This window comes from Triticum urartu, chromosome 2A (assembly GCF_056163025.1).
Source record: "Triticum urartu cultivar PI428250 chromosome 2A, HENAU_Tu73, whole genome shotgun sequence".
In the NCBI taxonomy this organism is placed as follows: domain Eukaryota; kingdom Viridiplantae; phylum Streptophyta; class Magnoliopsida; order Poales; family Poaceae; genus Triticum; species Triticum urartu.
In genome coordinates, this window is record NC_141874.1 from 389,056,431 (window position 1) to 389,075,081 (window position 18,651).

An 18,651-nucleotide genomic window follows, 5' to 3' on the forward strand; every position below is an offset into this window, starting at 1 on the left:
ATGTGGTACCACTTTGCTTGGTGAAATTGCAGATGCTATTATCCGCGATCCTAATCAGAATTCTGAACGTAAACTTGGTGGTTCATCGACCGGGCATGATTGATGCAGCTACACCTAATGTTGCTAGCTAATTTCCCCAATGAAAGCACTTTAGCAAGATGCGCCTTGTACATGCACTACAAAAAAAAGACACATCCGTGACATTTTGGGCCGAACGAATTTTTTTTCTGTCATACATATGACACTTCTATGACGATAATTGTGACAAAACCCGGTATCATCATAGATGTGGTGGGCTCCTACTTCTATGACAAAAAATCATGACAGAAAATGGGCTTTTCGTCTTGGGCGGGCCGGAGACGCAACTGCATGACATTCTTTGGGCCGTCCATGATGGAAAAAACCGTGGTAGAAGCGAGGGCGAGGAAAATTTCGGGGAGTTCCCGGTTACGGTGGGAGGTCGGGGGCCGAGCGATGCGCGCTTTTCTCATACATGTACGCACGTGTGTGCGAGGCGTTGGCTCTAACTGAACCCGAGCGAGGCGTTGGGCTCTAACTGAACCCGAGCGATTGCATTGCAGGCTACGCGTTACTGAACCCGAGCGATCGATCGATGGCTGTTAACTGAACCCGATCGAGCGATTCCTTCGCTACTGCTGCTAACTGAAGCCGATCGATGCTGCCTCTGGATGAACAGTGAGCGTTGCGGGGGGGGGGGGGTGGATGAACAGTTCCTGGTGGGGGTGGATGAACAGGACCCCATGGTGTTGCCTCTGGATGAACAGGACCCCGATCGATCGAGCCGGTTGGGGCTGGATGAACAGGACCGTGTGGAGGGCTGGATGAACAGGACCACCCCGTGGAGGGCAGGATGAACAGTAGATGGTGGAGGGGTGGTTGAATAGGAGCCCGTGGAGAGGGCTGGTTGAACAGTAGCCGGTGGAGTAGCGCGCGGTGGAGGCTAGATGAACAGGAGCCCGTGGATGAACAGTCGCAGGTGGAGGTTGGAGGAGGTCGACGGTTGATGAACAGTAGCTCGTGGAGGCTGGAGGGGGTCGACGGTGGAGATGAACAGTATCCCGTGGAGTCCCGTTTTGTGGTACGCCACACCCCTCCCGATGAACAGGACCCCCGTTTCGACCGTAGCTCTCCAACACAAGTCTGTTTCGTCCGTTTTGCGGTATGCCACTGTTGGGTTTCGTAGTATTTTCAAAAAAATTCCTACGCACACGCAAGATCATGTGATGCATAGCAACGAGAGGGGAGAGTGTTGTCTACGTACCCACGCAGACCGACTGCGGAAGCGTTGACACAACGTAGAGGAAGTAGTCGTACGTCTTCACGATCCAACCGATCAAGCACCGAAACTACGACACCTCCGAGTTCGAGCACATGTTCAGCTCGATGACGATCCCCGGACTCCGATCCAGCAAATTGTCGGGGAAGAGTTCCGTCAGCATGATGGCGTGGTGACGATCTTGATGTACTACAGCAGCAGGGCTTCGCCTAAACTCCGCTACAGTATTATCGAGGACTATGGTGGCTGGGGCGCCGCACACGGCTAAGGAATAGATCACGTGGATCAACTTGTGTGTTCTTTGGGGTGCCCTGCCTCTGTATATAAAGGACTAGAGGGGGGGAGGCTGTCCGTCCAAGGGAGGGTGCGCCAGGAGAGTCCTACTCCCTCTGGGAGTAGGATTCCCCCCCCCCCCAATCCTAGTTGGAATAGGATTCCTTGAGGGGGGAAAGAGAGAGAGGGGGCCGGCCACCTCTCCTAGTCCTAATAGGACTAGGGGAAGGGGGGAGGCGCACAGCCACCTTGGGCTGCCCCTTTCTCCTTTCCACTAAAGCCCACTAAGGCCCATATAGCTCCCGGGGGGGTTCCGGTAACCTCCCGGTACTCCGGTAAAATCCCGATTTCACCCGGAACACTTCCGATATCCAAACATAGGCTTCCAATATATCAATCTTTACGTCTCGACCATTTTGAGACTCCTCGTCATGTCTGTGATCACATCCGGGACTCCGAACAACCTTCGGTACATCAAAATGCATAAACTCACAATATAACTGTCATCGTAACCTTAAGCGTGCGGACCCTACGGGTTCGAGAACAATGTAGACATGACCGAGACACGTCTCCGGTTAATAACCAATAGCGGGACCTGGATGCCCATATTGGCTCCTACATATTCTACGAAGATCTTTATCGGTCAGACCGCATAACAACATACGTTGTTCCCTTTGTCATCGGTATGTTACTTGCCCGAGATTCGATCGTCGGTATCCAATACCTAGTTCAATCTCGTTACTGGTAAGTCTCTTTACTCGTTCCATTATACATCATCTCACAACTAACATATTAGTTGTAATGCTTGCAAGGCTTATGTGATGTGCATTACCGAGAGGGCCCAGAGATACCTCTCCGACAATCGGAGTGACAAATCCTAATCTCGAAATACGCCAACCCAACATGTACCTTTGGAGACACCTGTAGTACTCCTTTATAATCACCCAGTTACGTTGTGACGTTTGGTAGTACCCAAAGTGTTCCTCCGGTAAGCGGGAGTTGCATAATCTCATAGTTATAGGAACATGTATAAGTCATGAAGAAAGCAATAGCAACATACTAAACGATCGGGTGCTAAGCTAATGGAATGGGTCATGTCAATCAGATCATTCAACTAATGATGTGACCTCGTTAATCAAATAACAACACTTTGTTCATGGTCAGGAAACATAACCATCTTTGATTAACGAGCTAGTCAAGTAGAGGCATACTAGTGACACTAAGTTTGTCTATGTATTCACACATGTATTATGTTTCCGGTTAATACAATTCTAGCATGAATAATAAACATTTATCATGATATAAGGAAATAAATAATAACTTTATTATTGCCTCTAGGGCATATTTCCTTCAGTCTCCCACTTGCACTAGAGTAAATAATCTAGATTACACTGTAATGATTCTAACACCCATGGAGCCTTGGTGCTGATCATGTTTTGCTCGTGGAAGAGGCTTAGTCAACGGGTCTGCAACATTCAGATCCCTATGTATCTTGCAAATCTCTATGTCTCCCACCTGGACTAGATCCCGGATGGAGTTGAAGCGTCTCTTGAATAGCTTGGTCCTTTTGTGAAATCTGGATTCCTTTGCCAAGGCAATTGCACCAGTATTGTCACAAAAGATTTTCATTGGACCCGATGCACTAGGTATGACACCTAGATCGGATATGAACTCCTTCATCCAGACTCCTTCGTTCGCTGCTTCGAAGTAGCTATGTACTCCGCTTCACATGTAGATCCCGCTACGACGCTTTGTTTAGAACTACACCAACTGACAGCTCCACCGTTTAATGTAAACACGTATCCGGTTTGCGATTTAGAATCGTCCGGATCAGTGTCAAAGCTTGCATCAACGTAACCTTTTACGGTGAGCTCTTTGTCACCTCCATATACGAGAAACATATCCTTAGTCCTTTTCAGGTATTTCAGGATGTTCTTGACCGCTATCCAGTGATCCACTCCTGGATTACTTTGGTACCTCCCTGCTAAACTTATAGCAAGGCACACATCAGGTCTGGTACACAGCATTGCATACATGATAGAGCCTATGGCTGAAGCATAGGGAACATCTTTCATTTTCTCTCTATCTTCTGCAGTGGTCGGGCACTGAGTCTTACTCAACTTCACACCTTGTAACACAGGCAAGAACCCTTTCTTTGCTTGATCCATTTTGAACTTCTTCAAAACTTTGTCAAGGTATGTGCTGTGTGAAAGTCCAATTAAGCGTCTTGATCTATCTCTATAGATCTTAATGCCTAATATGTAAGCAGCTTCACCGAGCTCTTTCATTGAAAAACTCTTATTCAAGTATCCCTTTATGCTATCCAGAAATTCTATATCATTTCCAATCAGTAATATGTCATCCACATATAATATCAGAAATGCTACAGAGCTCCCACTCACTTTCTTGTAAATACAGGCTTCTCCGAAAGTCTGTATAAAACCAAATGCTTTGATCACACTATCAAAGCGTTTATTCCAACTCCGAGAGGCTTGCACCAGTCCATAAATGGATCGCTGGAGCTTGCACACTTTGTTAGCTCCCTTTGGATCGACAAAACCTTCCGGTTGCATCATATACAACTCTTCTTCCAGAAATCCATTCAGGAATGCAGTTTTGACATCCATCTGCCAAATTTCATAATCATAAAATGCAGCAATCGCTAACATAATTCGGACAGACTTAAGCATCGCTACAGGTGAGAAAGTCTCATCGTAGTCAACCCCTTGAACTTGTCAAAAACCTTTCACGACAAGTCGAGCTTTGTAGACAGTAACATTACCATCAGCGTCAGTCTTCTTCTTAAAGATCCATTTATTTTCAATTGCTTGCCGATCATCGGGCAAGTCAACCAAAGTCCATACTTTGTTCTCATACATGGATCCCATCTCAGATTTCATGGCTTCAAGCCACTTTGCGGAATCTGGGCTCACCATCGCTTCTTCATAGTTCGTAGGTTCATCATGATCTAGTAGCATGACTTCCAGAACAGGATTACCGTACCACTCTGGTGCGGATCTTACTCTGGTTGATCTATGAGGTTCAGTAGTATCTTGATCTGAAGTTTCATGATCATTATCATTAGCTTCCTCACTAACTGGTGTAGGTGTCACTGAAACAGTTTTCTGTGATGTACTACTTTCCAGTAAGGGAGCAGGTACAGTTACCTCGTCAAGTTCTACTTTCCTCCCACTCACTTCTTTCGAGAGAAACTCCTTCTCTAGAAAGGATCCATTCTTAGCAACGAATGTCTTGCCTTCGGATCTGTGATAGAAGGTGTACCCAACAGTCTCCTTTGGGTATCCTATGAAGACACATTTCTCCGATTTGGGTTCGAGCTTATCAGGTTGAAGCTTTTTCACATAAGCATCGCAGCCCCAAACTTTAAGAAACGACAACTTTGGTTTCTTGCCAAACCATAGTTCATAAGGTGTCGTCTCAACGGATTTTTATGGTGCCCTATTTAACGTGAATACGGCCGTCTCTAAAGCATAACCCCAAAACGATAGCGGAAAATCTGTAAGAGACATCATAGATCGCACCATATCTAGTAAAGTACGATTACGACGTTCGGACACACCATTACGCTGTGGTGTTCCGGGTGGCGTGAGTTGCGAAACTATTCCACAGTTTTTCAAATGTACACCAAACTCGTAACTCAAATATTCTCCTCCACGATCAGATCGTAGAAACTTTATTTTCTTGTTACGATGATTTTCAACTTCACTCTGAAATTCTTTGAACTTTTCAAATGTTTCAGACTTATGTTTCATTAAGTAGATATACCCATATCTGCTTAAATCATCTGTGAAGGTGAGAAAATAACGATATCCGCCACGAGCCTCAACATTCATCGGACCACATACATCGGTATGTATGATTTCCAATAAATCTGTTGCTCTCTCCATAGTACCGGAGAACGGTGTTTTAGTCATCTTGCCCATGAGGCACGGTTCGCAAGTACCAAGTGATTCATAATCAAGTGGTTCCAAAAGTCCATCAGTATGGATTTTCTTCATGCGCTTTACACCGATATGACCTAAACGACAGTGCCACAAATAAGTTGCACTTTCATTATCAACTCTGCATCTTTTGGCTTCAACATTATGAATATGTGTATTACTACTATCGAGATTCAATAAGAATAGACCACTCTTCAAGGGTGCGTGACCATAAAAGATATTACTCATATAAATGGAACAACCATTATTCTCTGATTTAAATGAATAACCGTCTCGCATTAAACAAGATCCAGATATAATGTTCATGCTCAACACTGGCACCAAATAACAATTATTTAGGTCTAATACTAATCCCGAAGGTAGATGTAGAGGTAGCGTGCCGACCGCGATCACATCGACTTTGGAACCGTTTCCCACGCGCATCGTCACCTCGTCCTTTGCCAGTGTTCGCTTAATCCGTAGTCCCTGTTTCGAGTTGCAAATATTAGCAACAGAACCAGTATCAAATACCCAGGTGCTACTGCGAGCTCTAGTAAGGTACACATCAATAACATGTATATCACATATACCTTTGTTCACCTTGCCATCCTTCTTATCCGCCAAATACTTGGGGCAGTTCCGCTTCCAGTGACCAGTCTGCTTGCAGTAGAAGCACTCAGTTTCAGGCTTAGGTCCAGACTTGGGTTTCTTCTCCTGAGCAGCAACTTGCTTGCTGTTCTTCTTGAAGTTCCCCTTCTTCTTCCCTTTGCCCTTTTTCTTGAAACTAGTGGTCTTGTTAACCATCAACACTTGATGCTCCTTTTTGATTTCTACCTCCGCAGGTTTCAGCATTGCGAAGAGCTCGGGAATAGTCTTGTTCATCCCTTGCATATTATAGTTCATCACGAAGCTCTTGTAGCTGGGTGGTAGTGATTGGAGAATTCTGTCAATGACGCAATCATCCGGAAGATTAACTCCCAATTGAATCATGTGATTATTATACCCAGACATTTTGAGTATATGCTCACTGACAGAACTGTTCTCCTCCATCTTGTAGCTATAGAACTTATTGGAGACTTCATATCTCTCAATCCGGGCATTTGCTTGAAATATTAACTTCAACTCCTGGAACATCTCATATGCTCCATGACGTTCAAAACATCGTTGAAGTCCCGATTCTAAGCCGTAAAGCATGGCACACTGAACTATCAAGTAGTCATCAGCTTTGCTCTGCCAGACGTTCATAACATCTGGTGTTGCTCCAGCAGCAGGCCTGGCACCTAGCAGTGCTTCCAGGACATAATTCTTCTGAGCAGCAACGAGGATAATCCTCAAGTTACGGACCCAGTCCGTATAATTGCTACCATCATCTTTCAACTTTGCTTTCTCAAGGAACGCATTAAAATTCAACGGAACAACAACACGAGCCATCTATCCACAATCAACATAAACAAGCAAGATACTATCAGGTACTAAGTTCATGATAAGTTTAAGTTCAATTAATCAAATTACTTAAGAACTCCCACTTAGATAGACATCCCTCTAATCCTCTAAGTGATCACGTGATCCAAATCAACTAAACCATAACCGATCATCACGTGAGATGGAGTAGTTTTCAATGGTGAACATCGTTATGTTGATCATATCTACTATATGATTCACGCTCGACCTTTCGGTCTCCGTGTTCCGAGGCCATATCTGCATATGCTAGGCTCATCAAGTTTAACCTGAGTATTCTGCGTGTGCAAAACTGTCTTGCACCCGTTGTAGATGGACGTAGAGCTTATCACACCCGATCATCACGTGGTGTCTGGGCACGACGAACTTTGGCAACGGTGCATACTCAGGGAGAACACTTCTTGATAATTTAGTGAGAGATCATCTTATAATGCTACTGTCAATCAAAGCAAGATAAGATGCATAAAAAGATAAACATCACATGCAATCAATATAAGTGATATGATATGGCCATCATCATCTTGTGCTTGTGATCTCCATCTCCGAAGCACCGTCATGATCACCATCGTCACCGGCGCGACACCTTGATCTCCATCGTAGCATCGTTGTCGTCTCGCCAATCTTATGCTTCCACGACTATCACTACCGTTTAGTAATAAAGTAAAGCAGTACATCGCGATTGCATTGCATACAATAAAGCGACAACCATATGGCTCCTGCCAGTTGCCGATAACTCGGTTACAAAACATGATCATCTCATACAATAAAATTCAGCATCATGCCTTGACCATATCACATCACAACATGCCCTGCAAAAACAAGTTAGACGTCCTCTACTTTGTTGTTGCAAGTTTTACGTGGCTGCTACGGGCTTAAGCAAGAACCAATCTCACCTACGCATCAAAACCACAACGATAGTTTGTCAAATAGACTCCGTTTTAACCTTCGCAAGGACCGGGCGTAGCCATACTTGGTTCAACTAAAGTTGGAGAGACAGTCGCCCGCAAGCCACCTATGTGCAAAGCACGTCGGGGGAACCGGTCTCGCGTAAGCGTACGCGTAATGTTGGTCCGGGTCGTGTCGTCCAACAATGCCGCCGAACCAAAGTATGACATGCTGGTAGGCAGTATGACTTATATCGCCCACAACTCACTTGTGTTCTACTCGTGCATATAACATCAACATAAATAACCTAGGCTCGGATGCCACTGTTGGGTTTCGTAGTAATTTCAAAATTTTTCCTATGCACACGCAAGATCATGTGATGCATAGCAACGAGAGGGGAGAGTGTTGTCTACGTACCCATGCAGACCGACTGCGGAAGCGTTGACACAACGTAGAGGAAGTAGTCGTACGTCTTCACGATCCAACCGATCAAGCACCGAAACTACGGCACCTCCGAGTTCGAGCACACGTTCAGCTCGATGACGATCCCCGGACTCCGATCCAGCAAAGTGTCGGGGAAGAGTTCCGTCAGCACGACGGCGTGGTGACGATCTTGATGTACTACAGCAGCAGGGCTTTGCCTAAACTCCGCTACAGTATTATCGAGGGCTATGGTGGCTGGGGCGCCGCACACGGCTAAGGAATAGATCACGTGGATCAACTTGTGTGTTCTTTGGGGTGCCCTGCCTCTGTATATAAAGGACTAGAGGGGGGGAGGCTGGCCGTCCAAGGGAGGGCGCGCCAGGAGAGTCCTACTCCCTCTGGGAGTAGGATTCCCCCCCAATCCTAGTTGGAATAGGATTCCTTGAGGGGGGAAAGAGAGAGAGGGGGCCGGCCACCTCTCCTAGTCCTAATAGGACTAGGGGAAGGGGGGAGGCGCACAGCCACCTTGGGCTGCCCCTTTATCCTTTCCACTAAAGCCCACTAAGGCCCATATAGCTCCCGGGGGGTTCCGGTAACCTCCCGGTACTTCGGTAAAATCCCGATTTCACCCGGAACACTTCCGATATCCAAACATAGGCTTCCAATATATCAATCTTTACGTCTCGACCATTTTGAGACTCCTCGTCATGTCTGTGATCACATCCGGGACTCTGAACAACCTTCGGTACATCAAAATGCATAAACTCACAATATAACTGTCATCGTAACCTTAAGCGTGCGGACCCTACGGGTTCGAGAACAATGTAGACATGACCGAGACACGTCTCCGGTTAATAACCAATAGCGGGACCTGGATGCCCATATTGGCTCCTACATATTCTACGAAGATCTTTATCGGTCAGACCGCATAACAACATACGTTGTTCCCTTTGTCATCGGTATGTTACTTGCCCGAGATTCGATCGTCGGTATCCAATACCTAGTTCAATCTCGTTACCGGTAAGTCTCTTTACTCGTTCCATTATACATCATCTCACAACTAACATATTAGTTGTAATGCTTGCAAGGCTTATGTGATGTGCATTACCGAGAGGGCCCAGAGATACCTCTCCGACAATCGGAGTGACAAATCCTAATCTCGAAATACGCCAACCCAACATGTACCTTTGGAGACACCTGTAGTACTCCTTTATAATCACCCAGTGACGTTGTGACGTTTGGTAGTACCCAAAGTGTTCCTCCGGTAAGCGGGAGTTGCATAATCTCATAGTTATAGGAACATGTATAAGTCATGAAGAAAGCAATAGCAACATACTAAACGATCGGGTGCTAAGCTAATGGAATGGGTCATGTCAATCAGATCATTCAACTAATGATGTGACCTCGTTAATCAAATAACAACACTTTGTTCATGGTCAGGAAACATAACCATCTTTGATTAACGAGCTAGTCAAGTAGAGGCATACTAGTGACACTAAGTTTGTCTATGTATTCACACATGTATTATGTTTCCGGTTAATACAATTCTAGCATGAATAATAAACATTTATCATGATATAAGGAAATAAATAATAACTTTATTATTGCCTCTAGGGCATATTTCCTTCAGCCACACCCCTCCCGATCAACAGGACCCTCGTTTCGACCGTAGGAGGTCCGTTTCCTCCGTTTTGCGGTACGCCAGACCCCTCCCGATCAACAGGATCCCGTTTCGAACGTGGCCGGTCGAACACAAGGCCGTTTCCTCCGTTCTACAGTACGCCGGGCCTCGTTTCCATCGCCTGTTCCGTCCAAGCCCTCCCGATGAACACGACGCATTCCGTTGCCTCCCCATGAACACGACGCATTCCGTTGCCTCCCTATGAACACGACGCATTCCGTTGCCTCCCCATGAACACGATGACGACGCTGTTTCTCCGTTCCGACCCAGCCATGTACACGAGCCCTAGCCGTACGTATGCGCGAGTAGGCATTCGAGACCTCACCCGTATGTACACATACGTGGCCGTATTTTCTTTCTTGCACCCTGGCCGCTGTACATACGTGTACATTCTACGTGTGCGCCTCTACTACGACACGTGCGCGCCTCTACATCGACCAGTATATATGTATGTACATGATCACCAGAATGACAACGCTACGTACGCTTCGACCAGGTGGGTCCCGACTGTTAGGCACTTCCTTGCGTGCGAAGATGTAGCTGGTGGGTCCCAGCAGTCAGGGGCAAACATTTTTTTCGTGAAATACGGTGGCCCGTCCGGTGGGTCCCCGCTGTCAGGTGGGGGAATAATTATTTTGCGCGTAATAAGGAGGCACTTCCTTGCTGCGGCCGTGGACCCAGCTGTCAGCGTCTCCACGCACAGTACTCTTCCGATGGAAGTCAGTCATTGACCACATTGACCACGCCGCGCCGAGAGCACCACGGCGGCGGACGACGGCAAGGCCTAGGAAGGGCACGACGCGGAGCCGGGGAAGACGCGGCAGTGGAAGCCCGCGCGGAGAGGAGTATGTGGGTTCACTGGTTCGGCTACGGTGTGAGGCTGCCGTCGCCGCAGGGCCTAGCCAGCGGTGGGAATAGTAGGGGGCGGTAAGGCCTCCGCGGCAGCACAGTCGGCCACGGGAGGCAGGAGCATGCGGCACAACCGGCGCTGCTTTGGGCGGCTGGAGCAAGAAGACCAGAGGTTGAAGAAGCACTACGGCCGTTGGATGGACATCGTACGGTCGCTGGAGCTAGAATCGTTCATATTGACTAAGTTGACAAAGCCTTTTGTCCCCGTCAACTTAGTAGGCCCACAAGTCAGCCTCCCACCAAGGTGGGTCCCAGCTAGCCGGGGGAGTATTCATTTTTTTGTGCGTAATAAGGAGGCACTTCCGGTGGGTCCGAGCTGACAATGGGGGGCACGTTTTTTCGCGAAATACGTTGGCCTGTCCGGTGGGTCCCAGCAGTCAGGGGGAAACAATTTTTTTCACAAAATACTGGTGGCCCGTCCGATGGGTCCCCCCTGTCAGGTGGAGGAATAATTATTTTCCGCGTAATAAGGAGGCACTTCCTTGCGGCTGCCGTGGACCCAGCTGTCAGCCTCCACGTACAGTACTCTTCCGATGGAAGTTGGTCGTTGACCACATTGACCACGCCGCGTCGAGAGCACCACGGCGGTGGACGACGGCGAGGCATAGGAAGGGGACGACGCAGAGCCGGGGAAGACGCGACAGTGGATGCCCACACGGAGAGGAGTACGAGCGTTCACCGGTTCGGCTGCGGTGTGAGGCTGCCGTCGCCGCAGAATAACATGGGGTGTGGGTGAGTAGAGGGATGCCCTAGCCAACGGTGGGAGTAGTAGGGGGCGCTGAGGCCTGCGCGGCAGCACAGCCGACCACGGGAGGCGGGAGTAGGCAGTCCCGCCGGCGCTGCTTTGGCGGTTGGAGCAAGAAGATCAGAGATTGAAGAAACACGACAGCCGTTGGATTGACATCCAACGATTACGTCTGCTAGAATCGTTTTTTGACGTATATAATAACTAAAAAAATCTTGCATACGCGTCAACTAAACAGGCCCACAAGTTAGACCACTCCCTCTTTTTTAAAATAATTTATATATAGCTCATGGCAACTTCTTATGCAATTTATTGCAGTCGTTTTTTGGTTGGCCAGGGCCAAGTTCGCATATTTCCGTGGGTTCCAAACTATTTTTAATACCTAAATGTCCAGCCAGATTTAACGTATTTTGAAGATATATTTAAATTAGGTTAAGGCCCAGTGAAATAGGAATTTGAAAATGTAATAAAATTCAAAATTATAAAGTAATTGCCAATTTGTCATCTGTTTTTATATTTACAACCCATTTCATATTACTTTCAAGATTTGCAGGCGTCTTGAAAGATTTGCAGCCCATCAGGGCGTAGAAAAATAAGTAGGCCTGGATTAGGTATTCTTCAGAAAAAATAAACTGGGCTCATTTTCACAAAGAAAAAATAGCTAGGCTGGTCACATGGTGAACATAAAATATAAGCCTGGGCTAGACGGGCCACAACCCAGTTCAAACCCTGCTCTGTCTCAACAATACGAAACAAAAAGAATACTGCTCGAGTAGCTACGTCCCAGGTGTCAGCCGATCTTGTGTTGTTCTCTTGTCTATTGACTATATATGCTCACAATGTCGTGGGTCCCAGATGTCAGGAAAACACTAGGAGGAAGCATTTTATTTTTCCATACGCTGATGTGGTGGGCCCCTACTGTCATCCTCTCCACGTACTTCTGCCGATTCCTGTTGTTTGTTGACCATGTTGACAACGCGAGAGGGCGGCGCCGCGGCGAGCGCACCAAAGCGCGCGGAGGACGTCGGCGTTAACGATTTAGGAGACAGTGGGGCGGCGATGCGTGCGCTGAGGCGCAGCCAGCCGTGGGAAGCGGAAGCAGGTGGCCCCGCCGGCGCTGGTTTGGTTTTGGCGGCTGGAGGAAGACAGGACTGAAGAAACACGACAGACTGTAAAAGCAGGAGGAGTACTTAACAACCTTAACTGAAACCACCAGGGGCACTTAACAACCAAAGCTGAAAGCAGTATGGGTACTTATACAGGTTCAACCATATAAAGAAAGCCTCGAACAATGCTACTTTGCCTACAGTTAACCAAGGGTGAGGCCGCCAAGCCCCAGGACAAGGCCTAGGTGCCACCCCGCGCATCCACAACCTTCTGAAAGCGGCTTCATCTCGCAACGTGGTCAATAAATAGGATATTCGCTTTAGAGCCATGGAAAAGCATGAACATAATCTTCTGTCCTATTCTCCAAGATGGACGGGCCTTCATTATTTGAGACCACCCATGAATAAGTATCTTTTCACCTCCAAGGGGAATTGAGTAGGTCGACATAAACGGTCAATAAACAGGATATTCGCTTTAGAGCCATGGAAAAGCATGAACATAATCTTCTGTCCTATTCTCCAAGATGGACGGGCCTTCATTATTTGAGACCACCCATGAATAAGTATCTTTTCACCTCCAAGGGGAATTGAGTAGGTCGACATAAACATCATGTTGTGACCAAGCGCAAGTCTGACCCAACCATGGTCAGGCATCTGTATTGGAAAAATAGAACTCGGCAGTTCCTGTTTCAAGAAGATCACAATTGTAAAACTATGTATAAGCAATAGTTTATGAACAACATATATAACATAAAATAGCTCGTACCATAAGTTTCTCGACACAGTTGGACCTGTTCAACGAGTGCAGCAGTGGCACACATATCCCACGTGGCCTTCCACCATTGAAACGCCCCACAAGGACCTCAAGACGATCAATAAAGTGTAGGAACTTGTGGATGTCGATCCAGTCAACTTCAGTGCCATTAGTAACAGCCAAGTTATTACAGAGTAACAAATGAGCAGACTGCTTAACTCTGAAAAAACCTATACGTGCCACCAATTATAAGAAAATATTAGTTAGAAGTAGCATCTTCGTGAGAGATTCGTTGCTACTTCTAAAGTTAAATTGTGATTAGTTAGACAGAATAGGTGGATTAAGAAGTAATCGAGGCAACAAGCAAGAACCAGATACAAAACTAACATAGATGAACAATTGGAACGACGTCGGGGTGGAAGATCACAGTGAAGATGAGACCAGGTTCTGCTATTTCCATCAACATTCGTGCGCCAACTTTCAGTCCGTAACACTTGAGAAAGTTTATCCAAGTTCGGCCATAAAAAAAGCAGCGATCTTCTTGGTTCATGAACCCAACTCGGAACTTATATCCATGGCTTGTCTTCACTGTGACCATTAAACTAGTGTATTCAGTTATGGCAAGGCCGAGCATCTTGAGTACATGTGTTCTGGCAGAGCAAATAATACACTGCAGGAAAAATAATATGAGAACATAGCATGTTCAAAAAAACCCCACCCTCCCGGATATAAAAGAGGATTCTAGGAACATACTATGCGCGTTTCAAAATGCTGTGTTAGGATGAGAAGGAACAAGTGTGGCGTCTCGCCGAGGGCGTAGAAACCTGTAGGGTACTCGCACTTTGGGCACTGCAATTGAAACACACTAGATTCAGTAGGAAGAAAAATGCATCAACGGCGGCGGCTGCCATCCTAGGATTACCTACGACCAAGGGACTTGGGTTTATCGGGGATGGATGAAGAATTCGTACCTGGTTCTCCATGAGAAAACCCTATGCAATCACCGAGAGGGGGTTTTCTCTGAACAAGAAGACGAGGGAGAAGGGGATTCAGGCCCAGTGAAATATTGCCGCTTCGTCCGTCCAGCTTACTGCTAAAGCTGGAAAGGGGGGTTGTGATTTGACGGCTCATTGGGCATTACTGCGGTGGTACGACCGGGGTGTGTCTACCGTGAAGTTGTGCACTCTAATTTGTGCATATGGCACGTGGACCCTGTAGCCGGTTGCCCCACATATCAGCGAAAGGAAGTAGAAAGACAGGAGTAAATAGTTAGACATAAATATTTTTTTTGACAGAGAGATACTCCCTTTGTAAAGAAATATACAAATATTTTATATCACAGGCTCACCTTGCCGAGAAATATACTCCCTCTGCAACGCACGAGCATTATGGGGGTTCAACCTTTTTTATGGGGGTTCAGCTGAGAATATAATACTCAGATAGGCTCACGGTTCTGGACTTCGGGCCGCAGGCCGACCCAGCGTGTTTGGGGGCCCATGTGTCCTACCTCAGCGCTTTTCATATTGCAAGCGATCGGTACGGCGCTGGTTTTAGATGCTGTCGCAAGGCGAATACACAAAATTGAATAAAGCACGACAGCTGTTGGAATGAAATTGAACGACAGTTCCTAACCAGCAATCAGAGTTGCAATTCTATCAAAAATATACCATGTGATAAATAATACTGTCGTACTACTTATACACACAGGACACTTGTTTCACCATGCCAGATTATTACATCAAAATCTCTCGGAGGATAGATTAGTTCGGCAGTTGCATGCTGCTACTGAAGAATTTCAAAGTTGATTTGGACCAGCTCTCCTTGCCGAGAAAGTTCGATTTTGACATCATCCCCTACCGCAAGATATGATTTAGATTTGAACCTTGACCATCCTTTAGCATCAATCATCATGCGACCATCCTTTGTACTTATGGTATATTGAGCAGGTTCATTCACACCAAGGCTGCGCATGGTAAGAGAAACTTGGCCGCGGTCGCCCGGATTGTTGAACGACTCCCTCCTTGCTCTAGAAATTCTCTGTTTGCAAACAAGAAGACATACCCAAATAGTTAGATCAACATAGTGAATCATGTGAAACAACATGGAAAGAAAAAAGAACGAAGCACTTGGGCGGCCAATGCTTACCAAGAAGGTGGACATGTCAGTTTTTGTAAGGACTTTGGTATATGAAGTGCGAACTGCAGCCCAGTTTGTTGCCGGTGCAACTGCACGGGCCGGAGCACATGCAAGTGCAAGTGTTGGTGCAGGTGCCGAAGCCGCTGCTGCTGCCGGAGATGGTGCTCCTTGTAGAACTGGTGCCGGTGTCGGAGCAGGTGCCGGTGTCGATGCCCGATCCTCCGGTATATCAGACTGATCCGATGACGCGGTCGGTGCCCAATCCTAAGCTGGATCAGAATGAGCTGTTGCCGCTGTCAGTGCTAGAGCAACTGCCGGTGCTCGATCTGTGCGAGACAGCGGTGATCGTGTCTGGTCTGCTATGATCAGCTTTCTAACTTGACTAGGATCCGTGACCGTGATCCAGTCTTTTTCTTCATTTCTTTTAAACGCGAGAAGGACTAATTGTGGCATTTTTGTTAAACCAAACTGTAGTTCATCATAGGGATTCAGCTTGTACTCAGACAATAGACTGATCCAATTTTTTCTAGTAATATAAGTGATGGACGGTGCCTTCGTTACTGACATGACATAAGAAGTGAAACCTGCAAAAATAGCCATCGTAGAGCAAACCAAACAGTTTATTCTGTGATGAATGTCACATGGCAAAACCTGCATAGTAAAATTGCAAGAAAAGAAAGAAAACATGACATTAAATCAATAAGATTTATACAGTAAATCAATAAGGTTTACTTGATGTGACACGAGTGAATCCTTACCAGGAAATCACTATGTTGAAGTACCAAACAGAAGATTGATCGTCCAACTACGTGTGGCATGCAGGGGCCCCGCCTACTCCGACAAACAGGACAGTCCAAAGGTCGTGACAAATCATATGGACCGAACATCCATGGGGCTGGAAATCCTGGTGGGTGCGATAAACTCTGCAATGCATACAGATATTGGAGTGTAACCATAATTGATAGACCGTCCTCACAAAAAATATGATATGGATACTTCAAAATATACAGACAGAATTGAGTGGACAGACATTAACATAGACCGTTCTCAGGACTGACCACACACCAAAAGCGGTAGTACTAATAAACAATACAGGGTTCACAAACACAAATCAAGTACTGAACAATAGTACTTACTACAGACAAGCAAAGTTTCACTAACTAAACTCTGCAGACTATTTTTTGCCACCGACCTACGGGATGAACCACGCATAACTGACTAGGCCATGGACTTCGTGTGAGATGTCTACATGCACCATCACCATCTTGTCAACCTTGGAGAACCTAACAGAGTGGTCTTTCCACTCATAAACATGATGATGAAGACAGGCCGCATCAGATTTGTTGGGAAGCTTTACAAGAACCACACCCTTCATAATCGAAGGCACAACCAGGAAATTGTTGTGGTCAAGTACAGCCTTGAGAACACGCCTGACAACAATGCTCCAGGAAAACACTAGTTCAGGACACGTGGCGACAAGGACACAGCAGCTGGATAGTTCAGCAGTAGAACTCATCATCAGGTCTTCTAGTTCACACGGCATGACTTTGAGAACTTCATCTCCACCGCGGACCTGGTTCTAATTCAAACTGAAACCATATTTTATTACTACCTCCGTTCAGAAATATAAGATGATTTTCGATACTATACTCCATATATGACTACATATACGCATAGAAATGAGTGAACAAAGACACTAGAACATGTATTCAAAGGCATGAGAGCAGAGGGATTACATGCAATATCCATAACACAAGGTACTGAGGCAAATATACCCTCTTAAAAGGTAGCATTGATGTTCATAAAGTACTCCCTCCGTCCCAAAATTCTTGTCTTAGATTTGTCTAGATACGGATGTATCAAGTCACATTTTAGTATTAGATACATCCGTATCTAGACAAATCTAAGACAAGAAATTTGGGACAGAGGGAGTAGTTGAAAGTAATCTATAAGAAATCAGTGTCAACCTCTCGCATGTTTTGGTCAAAAGTGGAATTTAGAACCGTCATTTGGCACACAAAAATCACATGCAAGATCACCCAGAAAGTTGTACTACTAGTACTAGTACTGCGTGTTAGATGAAAAAACACGATCAAGATCGAGAAAAAGATCGTCAAGAAGAGATATTACCTGGACTTGCTTAATGAGGGATCCCGAAGAGGGGGGCTTGGACAGGGCGATGGCTTTGAGCTTGTCTGCGGTAGTCTCGGCGGGGCGCTTGCGCTTCTTCGTACCATGAGCCTCGACGGTTTTGGCCGGAGCCATAGACATCACTTCGGCCGGTGCTCCAGCGTCCATCAAGAAACTGTCAAATAGAAATAAAAGAAAAGAAACCATAATCAGAAACCCAAAAGAAGAAAAGAGAGGGAGTTATAGGATCAGTCTCGGGGTTGCAAGACCGGGCCTTGGGCCAGAATCAACACCATTGATGCGCTCACCTTTCCTTCTTTGGGAGAGAAGAACAATGGTAGAAGCAGGTCGGGGTTTTCTTGAAGAAATGAGGAACAAGATGAGGCAGAAGCGAGGGTTGGGTAGAGAGGAAGCTCAGAGAGAAGAGTGAAATGATGGTTGCTTCGTTCGTCCAACTTATTGCTGGAAAGGGGGGAGTTTTGTGATTTGACAGCTCATTGGGCATTACTGCGGCGCTTCGATCGGGGTAGTCTACCGTCACTCTACTACGGAGTAATTTAGTGCATGGCTGATGGACCCCGATGCTGGCTGTCCCACACGTCGGCGAAAGTGAGTAATTTAGTGCATGGCTGGAGGAGGATCCGCACGGTAGAGCGTGTCCATTGTTTTTCAGAAGAAAAAAATGATTACAGCAAGCGTTTCCAGTCTTACGATGGAGGAGTGCGAAACACGGCAGCCACTTGAACATACACAGTGCTCCTACTACTAGGCATGTGCAGTGGTTCATACGTCAGTACTACACAATCTTGTTGCTAGTGTAGTAAGATATGACGATAAGAAATGATGTTGTGCGCATGTCAACTACTCCTATATGTAACATAGTACCGCTTTTTCGATTGTCCGGTCGAGAATG